Below are 22936 nucleotides of genomic sequence, written 5' to 3' on the forward strand. Positions count from 1 at the left end.
CACAGTATAAGAAGGAACTTGAGCATGGAAGGATCTAGAAAGGGGTTTAGATTACTTTCTTTCTGACCTGCTGTGGGCCTGAAGACCTGTGTCCTTTGCTCATCCATGGTCAACTCCATGTGAAGGCTCAGTTAGACTCAGGTAGCCCAGCGATCATTGAATGCATCCAGGCATATCTGAGCCACAGTGTGGGATCTCCAACCAGCGCCAGCCTGGGGTTGTGTGGCTCTGAGTTGCTTGCCTTCACCCACCTGCAGAGGCCCCAGTGCTAGCCTGTTAGCCTGGCATGAAGAGATAGTCTCCAGGACTGAGGTAGGGAGGAGGCACAGCATACCCCTTGGCTGGTCACCGCTGGGACAGATGGGTGATGAGGGTGTGGTACTTAAGCTCACCCTCCTTCTATTCTAGAGCTAGAGGGCATTCTGGACATATGTAGCCTGTTCTCTGGATTGGCCTCCAAGGTCCAGTAGACAATACTCTCTATATTTCCATTTCTTGTCCGATGGTTATGCTCAAACATGCCCCCACCTCCCAGACTCCATCTTGCTGGGCTATTGTGGCATCTGCTGATAGGGCTGTGAATTCCAGCTCTCTGTGCTTTCTTGGACAGCAACGCTCAAGAGCGTAGACATGGGGACTTGCAAGAGTGTGGATTTAAATCCCAGCTTGATAGTTGTGTGGCTTTGGGTGGGTCACTGTTTCCTTACATCCAGTTTCCTCAATCAGTCCATAATTAATGACTGACATGCTGTGCATGGAAAATGTGGCCTCGGGGCTGAGTGATGGTGTCCGGGATTCTGACTGGGATGGTGGTCCCTGGCCCCCCACTCTACCTTCCCTTTAATGCCTTCCAGAGAGCTGCCTCTTTTGTCCTCGGAGCAGCTGGAGAGAAACAGCAGTCTTTCTTGGGAGTTAAAAATCGCAACAAAGTATCAGTGTGAGGTAGTGAGGAAAGGCCATTGGAGGAGCCCAGGCAAATGAGAGTCTGTTGTCTGTGCTCAGACTTTTCTAGAACCAGAGTTGTCCTTTATGGCTGTAAGTTATTAAAACAAACAAAGAAACAAACAAACAAAAAGCCGAAACCCCCACATGTGCTTTGGACCCACTGTGTACAAGTCACTGTAACAACCAAGGATGTAATGTTAAACAGAAGAGACACAGCCATAGCATCCTATCCATTATTGCTTGGTTTGGGGCAGTGCTACAAGGTGCTATCAAAAGTCAAGATAATACATGTTCATATGAATTGATCAGGCAGTACATAAAAGTATCAAGGAAGCAAAAAAGCAAAATGAAATTCACATTACTTAGGAATGTGGTATATGACTGTCATATGAATACACACCTTTGGGGACTTGGGTCCTGCTGTTTATAATTCTCTTCCTTTGGAAATACCCTATATGACGATCTCCCCATATGCATTAAGATCACAATGTTAAGATAGTTTTCACGGTGAGTATCTTCTCTTGCCGGCAGAAGCCACCCACTAAATGTTCAGCCGTGGGTATGGAGATGGAGTGAGAGCCAGCGAGTATCCACATCACCTCAGTCTCAGAAATTCCATGGCTGCTTGCCAGGGTGTTCTGTGAGTATCAGAGCTCCTCTGGGCAGCCTTCTCCTCATGTGCGTTTAGGTTTCTGTCTATGGTTTTTCTTTACTGCAAGCAAACCTCAGCAAACATCTTTCCAAGGCTTTGTAAAGCTGCCATTTTGAAAATAATGCCTAATTGCCCCCAATATAGGGCATTGGCATTGGAGGAGAATTCTTGTCTCCCCACAATTCTGGCCAACCTAGCTCTGTTAATTTTTTTACCCTTACCAGTCTGGGATGGTAGTTCTCTTACCATGAGGAAAGATAGATTCTAAGCTACTTACTGGATCATGCCAGACCTTTTATCTACATAATCTTTGATGATGTTTAAAGATTTTATTATTTTAATGATGTGTGTGTATGTGTGTGTGTGTGTGTGTGTGTATGTGAATGTGAATGTGAGTGCAGGTGCCCATGGGGGTCAGAAGATGGAGTCAGATCCCTCAGAGCTGGAGTTACAAGCAGTTGTGAGCTGTCCAAGATTCATTCTAGGACTCAAATAGGGTTCTCTGTAAGAGCAATGGTTGATCTAACACTGAACCATTTCTCCAGCTCAAAATTTAATTTACAAATTAGGTATGGTAAGAGATTAGCCACAGTAACTAATAGTAAAAGAGAAGAATCATACTACAATGAAGACTGGAATTCGGTCTTGTTCTCAAAATACCGTTTAGTACCCGTACCCTTACTTTTACACCTAAAGGAATTTCTTCCTCGCCATTTGGGAAATGTGACAGTACCACTACTCTTGTGCTTGATAGGGGACACTGTGCATGACAGTTGGTCTGACGCCCAAGATGGCTACTTATAGTGACTCAGTATGAGCAGTCTATACTTCGTGGATACAACAGTCAAAAAAACAAGCCGGGTGTGGTGGTGCACGCCTTTAATCCCAGCACTCGGGAGGCAGAGACAGGCAGATTTCTGAGTTCAAGGCCAGCCTGGTCTACAAAGTGAGTTCCAGGACAGCCAGGGCTATACAGAGAAACCCTGTCTTGAAAAACCAAATAAATAAATAAATAAATAAATAATAAAAATAAAAATTAAGCTGATTCATGTGCCAGGTAAGAGAGCGTGGGATGGTGTGGGGCTTCTTCATGCTACCTAGAGGGAAGGGGTATACAATTTAAAACATTTGGACTTGTTTATTTCTGGAATTTTCCATTTAATATTTCCAGACTTTGGTTGACTGTGAGTCACCAAAACTATGGAAACTGAGGATTAGGACGTCTGCTGTAGTGAAAGATCATAGACTATGGGGCCTGTTTGCATTTATTTGATCACGGGTAGACATTTTGTCTGTTTCTGCTTCATGAACGGCTTAGTTATGTTCTTTGCCAGGCTCTGAGCCTTGTGCTGCTCCCAGGGATTCCTCTTGTTGCCTTCGGGTGAACAGCGGTGAAGGAGCTGTGAGAACATCAGAGGAATGTTAGCTGACCCTCTGTTCACACGCTTGAGTCCTTAAGTTGGCAGGTACAAAGAGTTTTGACGGTCCACGGGCTCGGCCGGAGAAGGCCCGAGTCTGCGATGTGGCCATTTGACCTTGCTTCCCAAATCAGTTTCAAAACAGAACCCACCTGTTGGCATAGCGATGGGATTATGTGTGCTAGGCGCTGAGCTATTACCACAGACAAGTGTCTCTGCAGACACAGCTGGCTGGCCGGTCAGCCTTCCTCATAGAAATAAGCAGGTTGTGCTGGGGCCCAGGTGAACTCTGGCCCCATGCCTGGGTCTAGGGCAATGCTATGATTCTCTTGGGCCTTACGGTTGTACAAAACGCTGGTTCTAAAGATCACAGAATCCAAACCTGCCATGTTCAGGCCATCGAGATGATTCTCAGAGAAGGGTGAACCCCCCAAAGTCTTCTGCTACGAGGACAGCAGCGCTGGCTTCTCTCGATGCTGTGGTGAGCTGGGGCATGCTCTAGAGCCCACAGCGCGTAATGAGGCCATTGTGTAAGCACTGCAGTTGGAGCAGCTCCTGGCTGTCAGCGTCAGAAGGATGGAGGTGTTAGGTAGAGCTGTACTCTAATCTTTTGGAACATGGGCCTGGCTCTGTGCGTGGGCCTCGCAGAACGGCGCTAGGAAGGTATTGGCAGCATAGTGGGAGGGGGCTCCTTAGCTGGCTCCTCTTCTTCCTATGGTCTTTGTGGCTGACACTGTGGGCATTCGCCAAGAACAAGATAAGCATCGCTTGTTGAGATTGGCACCTCCTGGCTGTGCTTTGAGAACCCCAAGTGTTGCCTGCTAGCTAGTTCCCATGGGAGAAAAGTCCAGAGTCAGATTTACACAATGCCCTTGGCCAGTGATAGAGCACAGAACATGTGTATGTTTCATGTGTATGTGTGTGTGTGTCTCTGTGTGTGCTCAGAGACACACACACACACAAACTGTGATTCTTTGGAGCACACAGTGATGCCTGGGTCAATCACAAACCACTGGGCTATGGTCTGTGGGCACAGTTTTCTGGCCTCAGCTGTCCTCCACTATGGTCTTTCCTTGCCTCTGCCCGGTGTTAGCCAGAGCCCTTCTGGCCGGCTGTGTGACACTTCCCCTTCCTCACACATCACTATCTGACTGGATCTCTGACTCTGCTAAGAAGTGTCCTCAGCCTCATCTCCAGCCTGGACCCCTCTTCTCCTGAAGGCTCAGAGCATCCTCCGCATCCTACAAGTGGTTTCCAGGCTCCTGCTGTCTTCTGATGCCTGTCTCTCAACCTTCCTTCTCCTGTGTAACGCTATTTACATTGCGGGAATTATTTATGAGTTGGAGTCTAGTCGATCCAATTAGGGGGGCAATGCCATTTCCCACCATCTTGTGTTCTTCTCAGTATCTGGTGCATGGTAGGCCCCAAGGCAATGGTGGTTGATGGTTGTTGTTTTGGAATTAGCCAATGCTCCACCAGGATCTGAAAGGCTTTCAGGCCTCCCTGGGCATTAGGTGCCTGTCTATACATGCCGACTGCTACCCGAAGGGGTGAAGTGGGCCCGTCTCAGCCCTATTAGTTTGTAATCCTGGAGAAGCCGCAGTGTCCATGGGCCAGTGGGAAGAGCAGAGGGTGGGGATTAACAGCGTGGCTGGGAACTGTTAAGATCTGACAATGCTCTCTTTGCTAAGATGCAGGGAAAGGGCTACATGGGCAGTGGGTGAGAGGGGAAAACGTGGGAGGGGCCACCTTTGGGTTCAGTGGCCAGGGAGCTCAACGGCTGTTTTTAACTCTAAAAGGCTTCTTGGAGGAAGGCTGAGGCTTTGGGATAAAAGTAGTGGGTCAGGTTCATTTTCAAGAACTCGCTTCTGGGCCCTCGTCTTCCTCCTTTCAAGTCCTCGTAGGACTGACTGTGCCAGGAGGCAGATGTTGCCCCCCCCCCCCCGCGCTTAGGTTCTAAAGAGATGGGACTCACTCATGTTAACTCAGAGTCCATTTTCCAGGGAGGCGTCCTGGGCGTGCCCCACACTTGCCGCTTGTTTGTTTGTCCCGGCCAACTGGTGATTTGTGAGGCTCTGCTAAAGGGTCTAAACAGGCCACAGCTGTTACAGTGACGAAGCAGCTGGTGACTGTCTCTGGAAATGAGGGCAGGGTGAAGTTCACGACGCAATGTCATCCAGGATACTACGTAGGCTCCAAGGCTGGTACACAGTGACTCTGTGGCTCCAAAGGGAGGTCTCCATTCTTGGTCTCTGTTCTCAGAACCTTCTGCGAGCCCATGGTACCTTTGCCTTTCCCATACTTGCTGGTGGGCTGATATAGACATACTTCTGCTCACTCTAAGACCTCTGCTTGGTCCCCCTGTAACCTTCACCTCCCAGTGTGACTGCTCCCCAGTTGTCCAGTGAGACTCTTCAAGGCTTGAGGAAAAGTGTGAGCATTGAGGTCAATAAGATGTGGGTTCAAAAATCTGACCTTGCTACCCGTGTACAACACACTTAATAGGGGGTCACATGGAGGGAGACATGGCTACCACGTACCCAGGACAAGTCCGCTGTTCCTTCACTGAGTGCGAGGTGCTGGACCCCGGGCAGGATGTAGCCTTGGAATCCACTTCTAAAGAATCGTGGTAGATGCTGCTACAAGAGAGCTTGTCTAGCTTTGGATCAGGGAAGGATGCTGGCAGGAATCAACCCTGGACCTGAGATCCGGAGGACTAGGGGATGGTATCTTAGAAAGATGGGAGGGAAAAGAGTTACAGGCAGCTGGGTGCAAGAGCCCATTGGCTGAGTCGAGGAAATGGTTCTGAGCCAATGTAAGCAAAATCACATTTACTTCCAAACAGTGGATAGTGACAGGGTGGCCTTCCCGGGTAAAGGCTTATGTGCAGCTCTGGAGAAGACCTTGGGATATTTCGGTGATACTGAGGAGGCTGAGGTGACCAGTGGGACACACAGTGAGAGAATCTGAGGCAAACAGCTTCCATATCAAGGTAGGTGGGGAGCTGATTAGGGCCGAGGGAGGACCAGGTCTGTAGGGCCTCAGCGTTAGTCTCTGTTCTATTGTTGTGGAGAGACACTATGATCAAGGCAACTCTTAGAAGACATTTCACCGGGAGCTTGCTTACAGTTTCAGAGGGTGAGTCCAAGATCACCATGGTGGGAAGGAAGCAGGCATGGTGCTGGAGCAGTAGCTGAGAGCTTTACATCTTCAGGCAGAAGGCAGAAGGCAGAAGGCAGAAGGCAGAAGGCAGAAGGCAGAAGGCAGAAGGCAGGAAGGCAGTGAGAGAGGGAGAGAGGGAGAGAGGGAGAGAGGGAGAGAGGGAGAGAGGGAGAGAGAGAGAGGCTGGGCTTGGCATGGACTTTTGAAACCTTAAGGTGCATCCCCAGCAACACACTTCCTCCAATGAAGCCACACCTCTTAATCCTTCCCAAACAGTTCCCCAATTGGGGACTAGCATGCAAACAAGTGTGCCTACAGGGGCTGTTCTTATCAAAACCACTATAGCCCCTGAGTATCCTGGGAGACTTGTTCCTGGTTAAGTTTGTAAAATTAGCCCCCCCCCCCCCATTTCTAACCATTTGGCTGATGCGACCATAGACGAGTCTCCTTGGACACCAAGCCTCTCTCTGTGCTGGGTAGGCATCTTTACTCTAACCCCTGGAAGAGGCGTAGCTTCTTGCAGGCACCCACTGTTGGGCTGGTGGGCTGACCGGGGCAGGGGGGGGATGGAACTTCTCCATCTCACTGAAGCAAGAGTGGGGCTGAATCCAACTAGCCATGGTGTATCTGGGTGGGACATTCGGAACATGTGTGCAATGACTGCTGGAGAGTAACTCCTACTTCTTCCGTTACTGGGGAAGAGTTAGGTGACCAGAGGCTACCAGATGCCCTGTGTCATATGACATATTCTTTATGGCAAATGAAAATGTATATAGAGTCTAATTAGAGATCTTCTTGTTCACTTACAAAGGACTGGGTCCTTTTTCTTCTCGCCTTTCCCAAATTTTAGGTAAGAATTCCCTTCCGAGCAATGAACTTATCTGCCAAGCTAGGGCCCAGAGGGAACCCTTATGGGGGGCTCGTAAACCTGGTCTTTTGAGGAAATCTTGGGGCAAGGCCACGTTCAGCCCCACATACTTCAACCCCACATGTTTACACAATAGTCTCTCTCAGCTCTGAGGGGCCATTAGAGTTAATTGGGTGAATAATCTGTGTTTAAAAAGTCCCTAAATACGTATTTACATAATCCACAATTTGCCCAAGTCTGTTCTACAGTATTTGTGGGATTTAGTGTGGATCCTGGCTTAAAGTTTCCCGTTGCTTCCACGGCAGCTTCTCCTCTCGGCGACCATCCTTTGGTGGGACCGTGTCTCATCCATAGGCAGGGCTTGTTAGCTCTGTGAACTTCCCAAAGTCAGTCACACTTTGTATGTTTTGGCCTTGGAGATACTGTGAGCCCGTGGCCTGATGGTCTATCTAGTGACTTTGGGAAGCGTTGCATCTTCCATTCTGGGAGATTCTTCACGTCACAGTATTACTTCAGTGGCTCCTAGAAGTCCTCTAGCAAATGAGCTGATTCATCTCTAGGTATTTGAACAGAAGTTGGCCCTTCCCCTATTCTCCACAAACATCCCACAGAACTAGCAGTTTGTAGAAGACACACGGGAGTCAGCAGTGCCGTACCGGTTTGTGAGACGATGCTTGGGATTTTGTCCATGCGTCTCTTGTGAAGTTGTCCTTGGTCTCTTGTGTTTGTGTGTAGTTGAAACCTTGGTTTGAGCCACTTGGTAGAGTGGTGTGGATGACGCATGAAGAACCCCCAGGGCACCATTCACATGGCTCTTGGGGAAGGAGGGTCTAGGCACTGATGGTAGCTCCCAGGCACCGGGGAAGCGATCTTGAATAGGAAACCCTTCTAGACCACACAGTCTTGGGCTCATTGGGTTGGGGAGTGGGTCCTCTCTATAACATCACCTCTATGGATCACTCCAGCCCCAAGGACTTGGTGGCCTGGGACATGGGGCACCATGATGGATGCCAAAGCTTCCTGGCCGCAAACTGCTTCTCACACATATGCCTTCAGTCTTCACATAGTTTTCAGTCTTGGTCGTACATTAGAATAATCTGAAGAGATTAAATACCACCACCACCACCACCACCAACAACAACAACAACAACAACAACTAATGCTATTGCACAGGAGAGATCCCTCAATCAAGATGGTGAACCAAGTCACGACACATGTGTCAGTCTCCTTAGATGATTCTAACACATGGCTGCATTATAAGAGCTGGCAACGCAGGAAGTGGGTTGGGGATGGAATTCATGGCTTTTCCTCGGTTCCACCAGGAAAAGCAGTGCATCTCTACATCTCGGAAGGGCAAACAAGCCCATAGTCCTGGTCCAATAGCCCTCAACAAAGTGGCAAGATCCTGGACAGAGCTGCCATGGTCAAGTGATTTTTTTTTAGGAGGAAATGTGCAGCCATTATTCAATATCTGTTGTAAGCCAGGTGTTGTGTAACACACTGGCCCATTTAGACACCACCTTCCTTTGTGGGTTAGGATGCCCACTTGCAGAAGAGGAAACAAAAGCAAAGAACATCCCTGGACTGCAGCCCCAGTCCCCGAGAGTGTCTTATAATTTGGAGGCCTGAGGTGTAGGAGGTGAAGAGCCTTGCTCTCATGTGTAGACATGTGCAAAGCATGTTGGCTAGAGGAACTGGTCTGTGTGTTTGTATGTGTTCACTGACTCCGGAGGGTGGAAGTGTTTTTCCTTGGCTGGGTGGAGGGGAATGGGAAGCCTGTGAGGAGGCATAGAACCGGGCGGGTGCTGGAGCTAGCCTGCACTATAGCATATGCATATTGCTTTCTAATTTTGAGCACAAGAACATCTCATTGGAAACTGGAGATCAGCCATAGTTGGCGTGTTTACATGACAGCAATCAGCAAGCATCATGTCAAGGGATGATCTGATTTTTCTGAGAGCTGGTTGTTAAACACAGAGTAGTACATGGTTGGATAGGACCCATTGCCCTCCTCTGGATTAAACAAACAGGGAGAAGAGAGGCCCTAACGAGAAATATCTTATTCGGAGCTGTGCAGTGGAGGATTTACTCACGCCAGAGGACAACAGAGGGGACTGAGCTACTAAGACTAGGAACAGTGCATTAGCTGGACATGGTCAACACTCAGTGTTTGTTTTCCTTATAATGGAGCTTTTGGCGAGGACAGTAGCAGATTAGGCATCAGAGGAAACAGGGATGGGGTGAGGGGAGGGCAGGGACCCAGCTCCAAAAATCTTCAGACTGACTTGGGAAGTCTCACCGCACCATGGCAGGCAATGAGCTCAGAGAATCAAGTTGTGACCTGCAACACCTGGGCCAGAAAGCAGTGTGTGAGTCCATTTCCGGAGCCTGCCGGGTGGGGTTGTGGGTAGACAATGTCTCCAGCAGGGAGATGGTTAAACCAGAATAACAAGGGGGGTGATTTATCTCACAGCCCCAACCCTCTGTTGCTCGATGCTCTGGCTGGTCCTGTTAATGCTCCAGGGTTGCAAATCGACCTATTTGTCAAGTCCCTCTCCACAGCCTGGCTTCTCCTCTGCTGCTTGTGTGGTTTATTAAAGAGACGCTCGCTACCTGTCATCTCAAACTGCCTCTTTTATCCAAAACAGAATAATAGAGATATCTCCCTCCAGGGACACGGGATGCAAATGCCGGAGGACAGGTTGCCAATTTGCCACATGTATTAGGGGAAGGAAGCTGTCAAGGGAGACGGCTAGGATCCAGCGCCTTCTAACAAGCTCATCTCTGGGTTGAGGGGAGACCTGGGCTGTTTGAGTTTAGATTACGTGGGCACGTGCCTCCGATTTCCTATGGACAGCTGTCAGCAATCGTTTCTCCCCGGGAAACAAAATTGGCTTTCTCTTCCTCCTCTTCCCTTCCCCCTTCTCTTTGCTGGTGATGAGGCCCTGCCAATAACTGTCAAGAAGCCACTGGACTGCGGAGGCCACTGGGCCTGCGCACGGTACAGCCACCCTGATGCACCTGCCGGGTGATCCACTATCTCTGTGCTCACACAACCCCGCCCGCCCCTCCACATCCCCCCTCCACCCCAAACTCTGTCCCTCAGTTTCCACTGAAGATGTTGTGGCCTAGGAGCTTACGGAGAAACTGGCTAAGGCCAGGTTGACGACTTGAACCCAGCACAGAACTGACACGGTTGGAGAGCCGACATTTCCTCCACAGGTCTTACCATAATGTTTGTCAAGGATACAAACCTAGACGCACCTGGGAAGAGGGAGCCTCAATCGAGAAATTGCCTCTATCAGATTGGCCTGTGGGCATGTCTCTAGAGGCATTCTCTTGATTGCTGATCGATACGGGAGGGTCCAGCCCACTGTGGGTGGTGTCATCCCTGGGAGGGTGGGCCTGGGCTATATATCAAAGGTAACTGAGCAAGCCACGGGAAGCTATACGGTGTTCCCCCCAGTCTCAGCTTCGTAAGATGGATGTTCCTCAGCACACGCTTGCTTTTGGCCAAGTCTCCTTCCACATGCTGCCTCGTGACAGACTTTCCAAGCCAGGCCCTGGAGAAGACACAGTGCTTGGAGCATGGCAGGGGTTATCCTGGAGCTGAGCAGAGAGACCAGTGCAGAATGGATCCTCGGACTCTGCACCGCTGAGGGCCAGGGTCGGGACAAGGAGGACTCCATGTGTGAGGGTTGACTCTTGTCCCGGGGTGTCCTCCTGGAGGAACCAAACAGTGACCTGCAGCCTTGGAAATGGACCTCCAAGGGGATGAAGGCCCGTGGGGCAGGCTGGCCATCTGCCATTGACAGGGAGGCCCACTGAGCCGGGTACCACACGGGGTACGTGCCTTCTCTCAAGTCTCAGAGCTCCATCTTTTCTGTGGGTGCCTCAGAAATGTTTAGAGTTTGACTACCCTGCACCCTTTCTTTCCTGGAGTCAGTCTCACCTCCCCCAGACCTCGCAGTGGTGAGTCACCTGCCAGTGCTGGCATTCTGGTTAGCATGCCTTATTTGGCAATTTCATCCATCCTGTGTCTAGCATCTATTGGCTTCACAGGTGTCTCAGTTTTCTTCCTCGAAAAGTCTCCACCTCACCTCCCTTGCTAGCACCCCACGCTGCAGGCGCCCCACCCAGCTCTGCAGGTGATAACGCTGATACTCAGGCTCAGGTTAGAGCAAAATTGGAACCAGGTGACCTAGCCTCAAAGCCTGGGACTCTTCCACAGCAGGGCTTCTCTTTGGTGGCAGCAGAGGTTGGGCTTTCTTTCGGGCTGAGGACCCCATGAGCTTGAAGCTCTGGCTGACCTTGAGAGACTTGGCCACTCTTGGCGTTGACTGTGCGGGGAGGATTTCAGATGCTACACCTCAAGGCTATTTGGAGGAAAACCCCACAGAACACACGCGTGTATGAAGTGTCTCACAGGGATGCTGCTCCAGTCTGGAACTATAGGAATGCTGGTTTGGAATCGTCCATGATAGGGCCCCAGGTTGGGAGCGACCAGCCTCTTCTATGAATGGCTTGTAGAAATCCTGCTGCATCAGAGATGGCCAGCTATGCGCTAGACAATCTGGACACAGCCCGTTGGCACTCTGTGGCAGGTTGGCTATCTCTGATGCCAGTCCTGATACAAGTGACTGGGTGATCAGAGAACACATAGCATGTTCCTAGATGTTATGTTTTGGATCTGGAATGTTTCGCATAGCCTCTTGTACTAGGGGCACGGTAATGAGTCACGATGGGTTTCAGGGAAGTGGTTGGACTCTGACCTAATGAAAAGATCAACCTCATAATAAGTCTTTGGGGAAGCAGTAAAAGTAGGGGTTGGGATGGCCCGGAAGCAGGTCATGGGCGAATGGCCTGTATCTTGCCCTAGCCCCTTCATGAGTTTCTATTTTCTGCTCACCAGCTGGTACAGTGCGAGTTGTTCTGTTTGTCCAAACCCCCTGCCATCCATCACGGACTCTGAAAGTGTGAGCCAGGATGAATCTCTCCCCTGATGTTGTTTCTTTGGGTGTTTGGCTACAGATTGTAGTAGAACCAATTTAAGCTCATCCCTGACTAGCTTACACATAGGCGAGACTCAGACCATGGGTATTCTGGTTGGCTTTGAAAACTACTGGAGGGGGGGGTAGCCCCTAATCTACTCTTTTAACTGATGGCCTGGCTACCTCCCCAGTGGTGTACCCCAGATACTTGCTGTTTCTCCTGGCCGTGTGTTCTTCGTCCATCTCCCCTCAGGGTGGCTTTCCCTCTCTCCTCCTCCTCCTCCCCACTCTCCTCCTCCTATCGGGTCACTCCAAACCCACCCACCTCTAATCTCTCCAGTAATTGACTCTAGCCAATTTTATTTAACCAATAGTTTTAAATCAAGGAACAAGGTATGCACAACAAAAGCTCGTTGTTGACAGAAGTCATTCATAGGCCTAGACCTTTGGGTGTAGAGGTTAGCATTACAACGTCTACCCACAGACCCAGCCTCAACAACAGATGTATCAGTAACTCAATGGGGATGCTTGCATAGACTGTTCATGCTTTTGTGAGCACCTCATCAGAAGGAAGCCTCCAATGTATTGTGGGGCTTCACCATATTTGTGTGCTTGGGGTAGTAGCTGAACGTGAAGGAAGACCTTGGGCAAATCATGGATTCTGAGTCCCAGGTTTTTCATCCAGTGGCTACATTAGAGCAATCACGTTTTCAGTATGAAGGAGAAAAGAGTTTATAAAATGAGTTTTATTCAGGTTAACTATCCCCTGTCCAGGATATTTGGGATTGGAAGGATTCTAGATTTCAGTTAATCTTTTTTTTAATACGCACATAGATATAACGAGGTCTTGGGAGTGGCATTCAAGTTTAAACATGAGATCTGCTGTTTCCTATACATGGTCAGGCACATGCACCTGAGTTTTGACCTTGACCTATCATGTGTATCAGGTGTAGATTCGTTCATTTGTCATGTCAGCCCTTGAGAAGTTTTGAAGTAATTTGGATTTCAGGTTTGTGGATCAGGGATGCACAGCTGCAGCGTCACTCCGAGTGGTTCTTGGGAGTTGATTGACAAGATGGTGGATGACACCTGGTAGTTAGCGTTCGACTAGAGCCAGCCCTTCTTGTGGATGGGGCTGAGAAGCAAGGCCTCGGTCTTCTCAAGATGACTCTCGCCCTTCTATCTTCCATCTCTCACCAGCCTTCCCTCCATGCTGGGCCTCTGAGGACTACTGCAGAACACACACTGATTACTCTCAGGGAGAATCCCCAGGCACAGACACCACAGCCGTATGGGAATTGATGAATAAGTACCAGAGGTGGAATGGCCTCAAGGGGCTGTGTGGAAGCCTGCCGCACCTAGCAATAAGTCTCATGCCCGTGCTGTGGCTGGCTCCTGTGTGGCCCTGGGAAGCTCACTTCCCTTCTCTGGACAGAGCCCTCCATAGTCCTACCCCTTTGGGGCACCCAGGACTCAAGTAAGGGACAGGACTGGCTTGGTACACAGTAAAGGTGGCAGGTTTGACCCTAGAGGGTGGGCCTTCTGCCTCTCTATTAGAGCTCTCCATACCTTATCCCTCTGGAAGGGCCGGGAGGTAGAGGCAGAGTTGTACCCCTCTATTTAATTGGCACTCCCAAGTTCTGATGTCCTCTGCCTGTCCAGTGGCATCAGTGTCCTCTATCTGAGGGACCTGCTTTGAGTCACAGTCCATGTAGAGGTCCCCTCTGTTGCCTTCTAGTACCCCAGAGGAAAATGGCCCCCAGAGGGAAATTGGGAGCCTTGTCAGGGAGTCTGGCATAGCATGGAGAGAGGGATCAGAAAAGCTTGTGCATTTGAGAAGGGATCCCCCAAACCTCCCAGATGCAGGCTTGAGGTGTGCAGGTGTGAAACAGGTAGAGAATTGTGGGCACCTGAAATTTTCTCTCTGGAGAGCTTGATTAAAGCAAGGGTGTGTTAGAGCCCTGGGGAAGGGCCCTTTGATATGATCATTTGGTTTTAATTTGGGGGACACAGGGTGACCCCAGCTTGTTTTATTTCTGCTTCCTTTTAGCTGCTTTCTCTTGTCTTCTATCTCCCCCTTTTCCAATTCCCCCTCCCCCATTTTTTTCTGTTGGAGTCTGTGGATTTCAAGGTCAGCTGAAAGTCAGACTTGACTGTGTTAGCAATGAGATGCAACCAGACATGGGTGCATAGGCTGGGGCGGCCACACCCTTGGGCTCATGCTCTGTCCTGTGATGCCTGACAAAAGTTACAGAGTCTGATGCTGTCAACCCTGGGACTTCACCTCTAGATTGGGATTTCAAAGTGAGTGTCATTCAGCATGTGTTGAGAGAAATGGGGACCAGGGAGGGTGTGGCTGTCTCTCCGGGCTGCCCTTGCTTGGGTTGGCTTCTATGAACTCCTGTCTACTGGTTCTGCTTACTAGGGGGGCTTGTGGACTTTCTGATGCTGGTCACAACATCCACAGGACGGGTTGTTTTGCCTTCTTTTTGCCATTGGCCAACGCAAGTCACATGACCAGCGCTGTCAGCAGTAACTTCAGAGAGAAGGTCCATTTTCAGCTCCATTTCCTGGCCTCACCCACGCCACTCTGTTGACTCACAATGTGGCCTAGCCTGCTGTCTTCAGCTCTTTGGTAGACATGGTGGGGGGAGGAACAGAGAAAACAACTTCCTGATGGAGGTCGTATGTCCCTCCTCTGCCTCTGCCCCCCTTTCTGGCCCTGAGCCAGGTGCTATTCCTTAGGCTCCACAGGGGGCTTGCACAGCTACCCAGTTGAGGCCCATGAAAGTGCTGAGGTAGTTTTGTCTGAGGGACACATGCTGGCTCTGATCTACTAGGAAAATGGCGAGGCCACTGCCTTTGTGGCTTGGTCTGTGTTCCCATCTTTTCTAGCCCGGCTTGGGTATGGTGGCCTCCCCGAAACCAGCCAGAGTGCAGAGTGTGGGGCAGACTCATGCCCTGGACACACCAGCAGGAGTACATTGGCCTTTGGAAACGAATCCCATGCAGGAAAGCCAGCTTTAATCAGTGGTCAGCGGTGGGACCTTGGCCAACTCTCTCAGCTCCCCTAAGCCTCAGTTTCTTTGTCTGTGAGAGGGGATGATGGGTACCCACCTCATGGAGTTGCCATGAGGATTAATGAAATGGTGCGTGTAACATGCCTGGCCCAGTGCCTGGCACCTGGCGTGCGGTAATGGTTGCTCTTATAGCTATTGTCTGAATCCCCAGAGGGCAGTTCTAGAGGGCAGCCTAGGGAGGGCCCTGCCCTGGCTCCCCTGTGGCCTTTGGGTTTTCCTAGCTGCACAGCCCAATTATCAGGCTGTTCCTCAGCTGGGGGTGGAGTGCGGGCACTCGGCTCCTTTCCCAGGGTGCTTTCCCAGCTCACAGGGGAGCAGAAGCAGATGTGGATGGGGAGGGGGTCTGGAACTACCCTCTCTATCCCCACTGCCACCTCTGCCACCGCCACCACATTTTGAGTGGCAGTGCGCTGCAAAGAAGCGACATATAAAACTGTCTCCTGTCCGAGGAGGAGTTGTGCAACATGGAGCTGGCTTCCCCAGCGCGGCCGCTTTCTGATCAGAGAGCCTGAAACTCGAAAATTCTGAACCCAGAACAAAGCAGGAGAGGCTGCCCCAGCAGCCCCTGTGAGTCAACCGGCATCTCCTTGCAAACTGCCTGCCTTGTTAAAATCAGTCCCTTGGTGCAGGAGGATTAGCGCTCTGCAAACTTCCCATCCCAGGCCTGCCTGCATTTTCACTTTCCTGGCTGCACGTTTCTCGGCTGATCTTCCCCTCTGACACACCCAGGGGAATTTTTCTGCACATAATGGGGGCCACTCCCGTTGCTAAAGTGATGGAGAGGGTTTTTTTTTTTTCCTTCTTTCTTTGCTTTGGCAGAGAAATGGTAACTTCTGCTGGGAAGGTAGAGGAACGGATGGGGTCTGGACACCACCCCTTGGGCATTTGAGGTGCTGGTGAAGGTCCCTGGGTGACTGGATGGAATTCCCAAGGGTCATTTCTGTTCCTTCCTTTCTTTGTGGCAGCTCCTGAGACCTGAGGGACAGCCAAGCTGCTGCTCCGAGTGCTAAGGGCTTGCTGGCACTTGGCTCAGCACACAGCTCTCAGGCCTGCTGGCTTGTCCAGTCCTATGCAGTCCTATGGTGCAGATGGGGGTCTTGCTGGCCCCGATCACCGCTTCCTAGTGTGGCTTGTGGCTTCTGATGAGTATACTGGGGATGGTGTATCAAGGCTTCAAGGTCCTAATGCCTCCCTTCCTCATTGTGGCTCTGAGGATCACTACACTTGTAGGCAAGCCTAGCTGGCCCCTAGCCTGAGCTCTGGAGCCCCTTTGTCTTGCTCAGCCCCTCTGGCTTTGGCTGCTCATTATCTCTCCACTGGCACGGCCCCATACAAGGCCCAATTATGAGGGGCTCACCACCTCACGCTGCTTTCGGATGCACTTTCTCGAATGGCGAAGCCCTCTTCGGGGACGGGCAATTTGTAGGGAGCTCAGGGCAACATAATTTATGGGCCCCCTCTTCACCCATCTAGGAAGGAGGTGGCAGTGACTTAATTAGCTGGGTTTAGGCTGACAGGATCAGCAGAAAGGGCCCAGGGTTCTGTGTGGTGAACAGGGCACATTTCTCCTCTGCCCGAAACATTGCGGAGGGGGAAAGGTCTTAAGTTACTTCATTGGTCTGGATCCTTCGGTTAGAGATGTCTTCCAACTTGAAACTGAGACCTATTTATTTTGCTTAACAAGAATCTAACCCACCAGCTATGTGTTTCGCTCAAGCATTTAATAGGAGTAATTGAACAGGGCTCAAATGACCCTACCCTAATGCTTCCCAAGTCAGAGCCAAGTGCACCATGTTTTTCTTACTGGGGAAGCGAGCGTGCTTTGCAAGATGGAGAGAAGCTGCCAGTTGAGGCTCTGCAGTATTCTTGTCCTGTTCCAGCCAGCAGATGCAGACCAGGAGACGGGACACGGGACACGGAGGGGCTGTGAGAAGGGAGTGGCCATGGCAGCAGGTGCTCCCTGACTGAGGAGCACAGTGTTCCGCTGGGCATAGCCTTTTGTGTTTGAAAAGGATGCTGAGGTTAAAAACTGGGCTGGAAGGTACCACGATGCTCTAATACCCGAGAGAGCAGTAACAACTGTGATGGTAATTAAGGCAACTCCTTATTTTGTAGTGGAGGGGACTGAGTTCCTGTGAAGCTATGTGGTAGGTTGTTTGTGACAGCCTGAGTCCCCCTTTTCATACTTCACAGAGACGGGAGAGGAGATGTTGGTGATGCAACTCATTGGAGGGGTCTGTGAGGAGACCTCTGACATCATTCTGAGCCTCAGTTTCCACCCCCTGTAAAATGGGGTTTCTCTAACACACTCCAATTTTCCTCACACACTTGGATTGTGATGCAAAAAAAAAAATGAATAAATAAACCAAACAAATCTGTTGAGCAGAGAGCAGCCTCTTGCCATCAGCCCCGAGTTCCTCATCATCAAGGGGAACTCTCCAGACTCAGCCTGAAGCACATTAAGTTTCTCAGAATGGCCAGAAGGACGGGATGACTCTGCATGGCCTTGGTTGAGTGCTCTCCTCAGATCCAGGACTATCGATTGCATGGTGGGTAGCAGAGTGGGTGTCCTGACTGATTGCTGTGGTCCCCAAGCTCTGCAGCAGGCTTTGAGGGAGCCACTGAGAGGGAAGGGCACACACACCAGCATCTTCCTGGTCCGTGGTGTCCTTGAAGCCAGAAAAGAGAAGACTGTTGACCTCCCAACCCCCAGATCGATCTTACTCGCTTTTCTCTCTCCCATTTTCTTTCTCCAGTTCCTTGAAGAGTTATGGGGAAACCTGTGCTGGCACTGGGACCGAGGCTACAGTTGTACCTCGTTGGCTATAGTGGTGGCAGGTGGCTGGCACACACAGGGACATGGCGGTCCTCACAGGACTCGGCTCACAGGCTCAGGGAGTCTCTGTGGCCACCAGAGAACCTGTGTCCGGTGCATCATCACTGCAGGCCCCAGGAGAACAGCGAGAGTGTTCTGGGAAGCCATTTTTATCTGGTTTTCCCGGGCTTACCCTTTTGTTACTTAACAAAGCAAATGGTGCTTTAGCTCCTCAAATACTGCGCACTTCACAAAAGCAGAGTGAATATTATTCCAGTATTTATCTTACCACAAAACTAACATTTCAGGGCCCGTGCCCATAACTCAAATGTTGATGGGGAACACATTGTGTGGATGTGATTCAAATATATACAAGGGGAAGTTGCTTATATTTAATAGGGGAAACATGAAGTAAACATTTTTGAATAAAATGGCAAAGACTTGGGTCCCACTAGTTGCAGCTTCTCAGTCAACATATTTAACTGGCACTTCTTAGGAGGTATCATGTGCTCAAGAGTTCAGCAAGGTTCAGCTGGAACTTGACCTAGACTCTGTTCCAGAGCCTGTGCCCGTTTCCCCGTAGCTTGTTAGGCTCACTGTTAGGGAAGCTAGTCCTTGGCTCAGGAAAGTTGAGGAGCCATGCTTTTCTTTTTCCATCAATTTGTTACAAAGGACAGATGCTTTTCTCTCTCCATGAAATTGTTACAAAGGAAGCATGCTTTTCTCTCTCCATGAATTTGTTACAATGTGGCCACTCACCGGTAGCAGGGGCCCTCCCCATGGCACACAGGGTAGAGAAGAGACCTCAGCTAATTTCTGAGAGCCTCACCTGCCCGGAAGTCTTTTAGCTCTGCAGAGTATCCTGGTTGAGAAGAAAGGCATGGGCTCTGTGGTCTCGCCCTAGGAATTCCTCAGCAGCGGAAACCCCACTGCCTCACATCTTACATCATGCTTGCAGGCCTTATGTAAACACTCTTGTGCCTGCCTGTACAGATGTGGGGCCGCCACACTGACAGGCTCTGTCACTGCAGTAGGATGAGGACATGTGGGCACTCGCAATTCTTCCTGCTGTTCTCCAACAGACGTGTATCTGGTTGGGATAGCAATTCTGGGGGTGGCACCTGCCCAGTCCACAGCTCCGTATCTGGGGTGATCTGTCAGCTGGCAGGCCATAGACAGTGAGGGGCTGCGATGCTGCAGGTAGGTTTCTAGGGTTTTGCTTTCATCATCCAGCTATGTTTCTGGCTCAAGAAAAGCCATCTCTGACTTCTAAGAGAAGAATAGACAATTTGGTTGTGTCCCCAGGGCTTTGTTCATCTTGCTTCCCAAAGTTTGATGATTCTATTGGCTTTGTTTAGCATTTTTAAGCACTTCCCGAGATAGGAACCATCTAAACCTTGGTGCCCTATTTTCTGGGGGACAGAGAGATAAAGCAACACATGCTTAGAGGAAGTTCAAGGGCCTAAGGATGGAGCTGGGAGGATCTAGAATTATAGTGGTTTAATTCAGCAAACATTGACCAGACATCGGGTGTGTTCCCAGAGCAGCATGAAGTGCTGGGCTGTGGCAAGAGGGAGAAGGTGGCAAGGAGCAGAGTAGAGAGACTCAAAGACTGAACCACTGTGGTCCCTGGTGTGCTATAGGAGGATCGCAGAAGTTAGGATTTTATGCCAAAAATTCAGAGCTGTTGGTATCAGAGGCTCTGCTCTAGGACTAGCAGAAATAATTCAAGGAAAATTAAAATGTAAAGCTACTTTGTATACAAACATGCTGGCTACGTTGCAACATTAACTCATTAACCCTTGTAGTCTATGAGGCTGAGATTGTTGCCCATGTTTTACAGGTGTGGGCAATTACACTGTGTGGGTAATTACACAGGCTGAGTCCTGAAGCTGCTTCTGATTTTAGGGGTCCCAGAGTCAGAGCTTGAGTGTGTACCCACTGTGTTCGTGGAAAGAAGGGACCACTAGTGCTAGACCTATTTCTTCAGTGGGGTCTGGTGTGGGTTGGGAACAGGTTGGGATGTGACCTTCCGTGGTCTAGATCCAGAGCCCAGGAGGCTTTCCTCTCAGGCGGAGTCTGGGGCACAGTATCCTGAGGGGAGGGGCCTCATCCCAAGGTGGGAGGTAGAACTAGGACTACACTTAGATCACTCCTGAGTCCTTTCTCTTGGCTTTGTGAGGGCTCTCGGATAGGCAGTAGGCAGCACTGGACCAGCTCCACAGCCTGCTGACTGCTTCTTTCAGGGGAGGTGTTCACACGTTCTTGTTGGCTGAGGTAGTGCATACCTTTGATCCCAGCACTTGGGAGGCAGAGGCAGGTGGATCTCTGAGTGTGTGGCCAGACTGGTCTACAGAGTGAGGTCTTGTCTCAAAACAAAAACAGTAACAAACCATGACCACAACAAAACCCTCCATTAAAAAAAATAGTGCCAGATCCTTAACTTGCACCCCAGCCCTTAGCTATGTGACTTATTTCTGTCTCAAATGCAGATCATGGTTTGGCTGCCTTGCACCCAGGAACAGTCAGAAGTTCTGTGGCAATGCTGGTGTTGGTGCTCCAGCTATGACATGTTACAGTGGCGAAGGAGGGGCAGCAGTGTGGGACAGGGAGGAGGAGAGAGGCCAGTGAGATGTTTCTGGAGTAAGAAGCAGTGTTGCTGAAGCTGGAATGCCAATTTTGAGCATCTCCTAAGGCGCGCTGTCATGGAGGACGGTCTCCAGGTCTTTATAGAGCACTGCTCCATTTGGTTGAAGCAGACAGGTTTTTCTGCAAGGTGAGTGGTTAGAGAAACTCTCAGTGTGGAGTCTGCAGCTGCTGGGAGTTATTGGCCAAAATGGCATTTTCTCAGGACCTGCTGCATGAAATGTTGGGAAAATACCATCTAACACAGAGCAGTTGTGTCTCCATAGTAAAGCCACATATCTGGGAAACAGTGTGTCTGGGAATGAGCAGAAATACAGAGCTTCATATGTAATACCCTCTACCTCTAAGGCCCTACCTTTTCTTCCGATTTAAGTTTGTCTATTTTGCAGTAGGGGTAAATCTTCTCCAGGATGGCTGGTGATGCCATGTGTGTCCTGTAAAAGCAACAATATGAAGGACAAAGTAAGACTTGGGGGGCAGAAAACAAAAGCCAGGTGCTTGGCAGTGTCTGTGCAATGGTTTTCGTGCTGGGGTAGGCAAAGAAAGGATGCATGTGAGGTGCTTTTTGTGTGTGAGGTGACACCCATGTCTCCACTGTGACATGGAGGTCTTCTTGGGTCGTGATGTGCTGACTGGCATTTGACTACCCGAACAAAGGGCAGGTGGGAGCTGCACACTGGAGGTGACCTTTGAGAAAGCAGTTCTATTTGTGGATGAAATCCTCTTCTGTTGCCATGGAAACAGCTAGAGGGAAGAGGAAGATGAAGGGGAGGTATGTGGTCACAGGATGTCCTCTAGAGAAGGGAAGGTGGGGGTGGCCCTGCGGCTTCTGTCCCTTATTCCTGGACTTGGCCTCCACATCGCTGACCCCCTCAAGGGCTGACATGGGACAGAACAGATATTCATGTGGAGTCTTGGCACCCCGAGTCTCACCCTCTAGCTCGCAGGACACCTCCAGTGTTTCTGTTTTTCTCTTTGCCCTCTTCTAGGTTGTGCTGGAGTCCCCAGGGGTGACAGAGGCCATCCAGTCTCCTCAGGACCCTTGTTGGTTAGATCTTTTTTTGTCAACTCGACACAAGCTAAAGCCATCTAAGAGGAGGGAGCCCCGCTTGAGGAACTGCATCCTTCAGACTGGCCTGTGGAACATGCTCTTGACTGATGACTGGTGTGGACGGACCCTTCCCGTTGTGGGCAGTGCCACCCCTGGGCAGGTGCTCCTGGAGTACATAAGAAAGCAAACTGAGTAAGTTAGAGAGCAGTGGTCTCCATGGTCTCTGTTCCGGTTCCCACATCCAGGTTTCTGCTTGACTTCCTGCCCTGGCTCCCCTTCATGACGGATGACAATGTGATAGGAATGAAGCCCTTTTTCTTCCGAGGTTGCTTTTGGAGATTTTTTTTTTTTTATCACAATAGAAGTCTAACTAATAATAATAAATGTACTGGATAGCTTTGTGTCAACTTGACACAGCTGGAATTATCACAGAGAAAGGAGCTTCAGTTGGGGAGGTGCCTCCATGAGATCCAGCTGTAAGGCATTTTCTCAATTAGTGATCAAGNGGGGAGGGCCCCTTGTGGGTGGTGCCATCTCTGGGCTGGCAGTCTTGGATTCTATAAGAGAGTAGACTGAGCAAGCCAGTGGAAGCAAGCCAGTAAAGAACATCCCTCCATGGCTTCTGCATCAGCTCCTGCTTTCTGACCTGCTTGAGTTCCAGTCCTACATCCTTTGGTGATCAAAAGCAGTATGGAAATGTAAGCCAAATAAACCCTTTCCTCCCCAACTTGCTGCTTGGTCCTGATGTTTGTGCAGGAATAGAAACCCTGACTAAGACAATAAGCTTCCTTTCTATACCCGGTCTTCTTGTTCCCAAACTAGGGCTACCTGGACTGTCTGTCTTTCTGTCTGTTCTAGGCCAGGAGTACCCATGGTGACCTTGGGAAGCCTCTCTGGGGACTTTGAATTTAATAGTAGAGGCATGTCCACTTTGTAGTTTGTGTTAACCAAAGAGGATGGCTCCATGTTTTTTCAGGTGTTAGAACCATTGACGAGACCCCGAGTGCTGATGGTACAGGGTCTGCTGCTATAGACCCTCGATCAGGGTGGCCTGGCTTGAAACCTGGCCCTCCTGCTCATGGGACTGGTCTGGGCTTGCTGGCACAGTAGATGTTGTCACTGTGGGCGTGGGCTTTAAGACCCTCATCCTAGCTGCCTGGAAGCCAGTCTTCTCCTAGTAGCCCTCAAATGAAGATGTAGAACTCTCAGCTCCTCCTGCACCATGCCTGCCTGGATGCTGCCATGCTCCTGCCTTGGTGAAAATGGACTGAACCTCTGAACCTGTAAGCCAGCCCCAATTAAATGCTG

Source organism: Mus pahari, chromosome 16 (genome assembly GCF_900095145.1).
Source record: "Mus pahari chromosome 16, PAHARI_EIJ_v1.1, whole genome shotgun sequence".
NCBI lineage: Eukaryota > Metazoa > Chordata > Mammalia > Rodentia > Muridae > Mus > Mus pahari.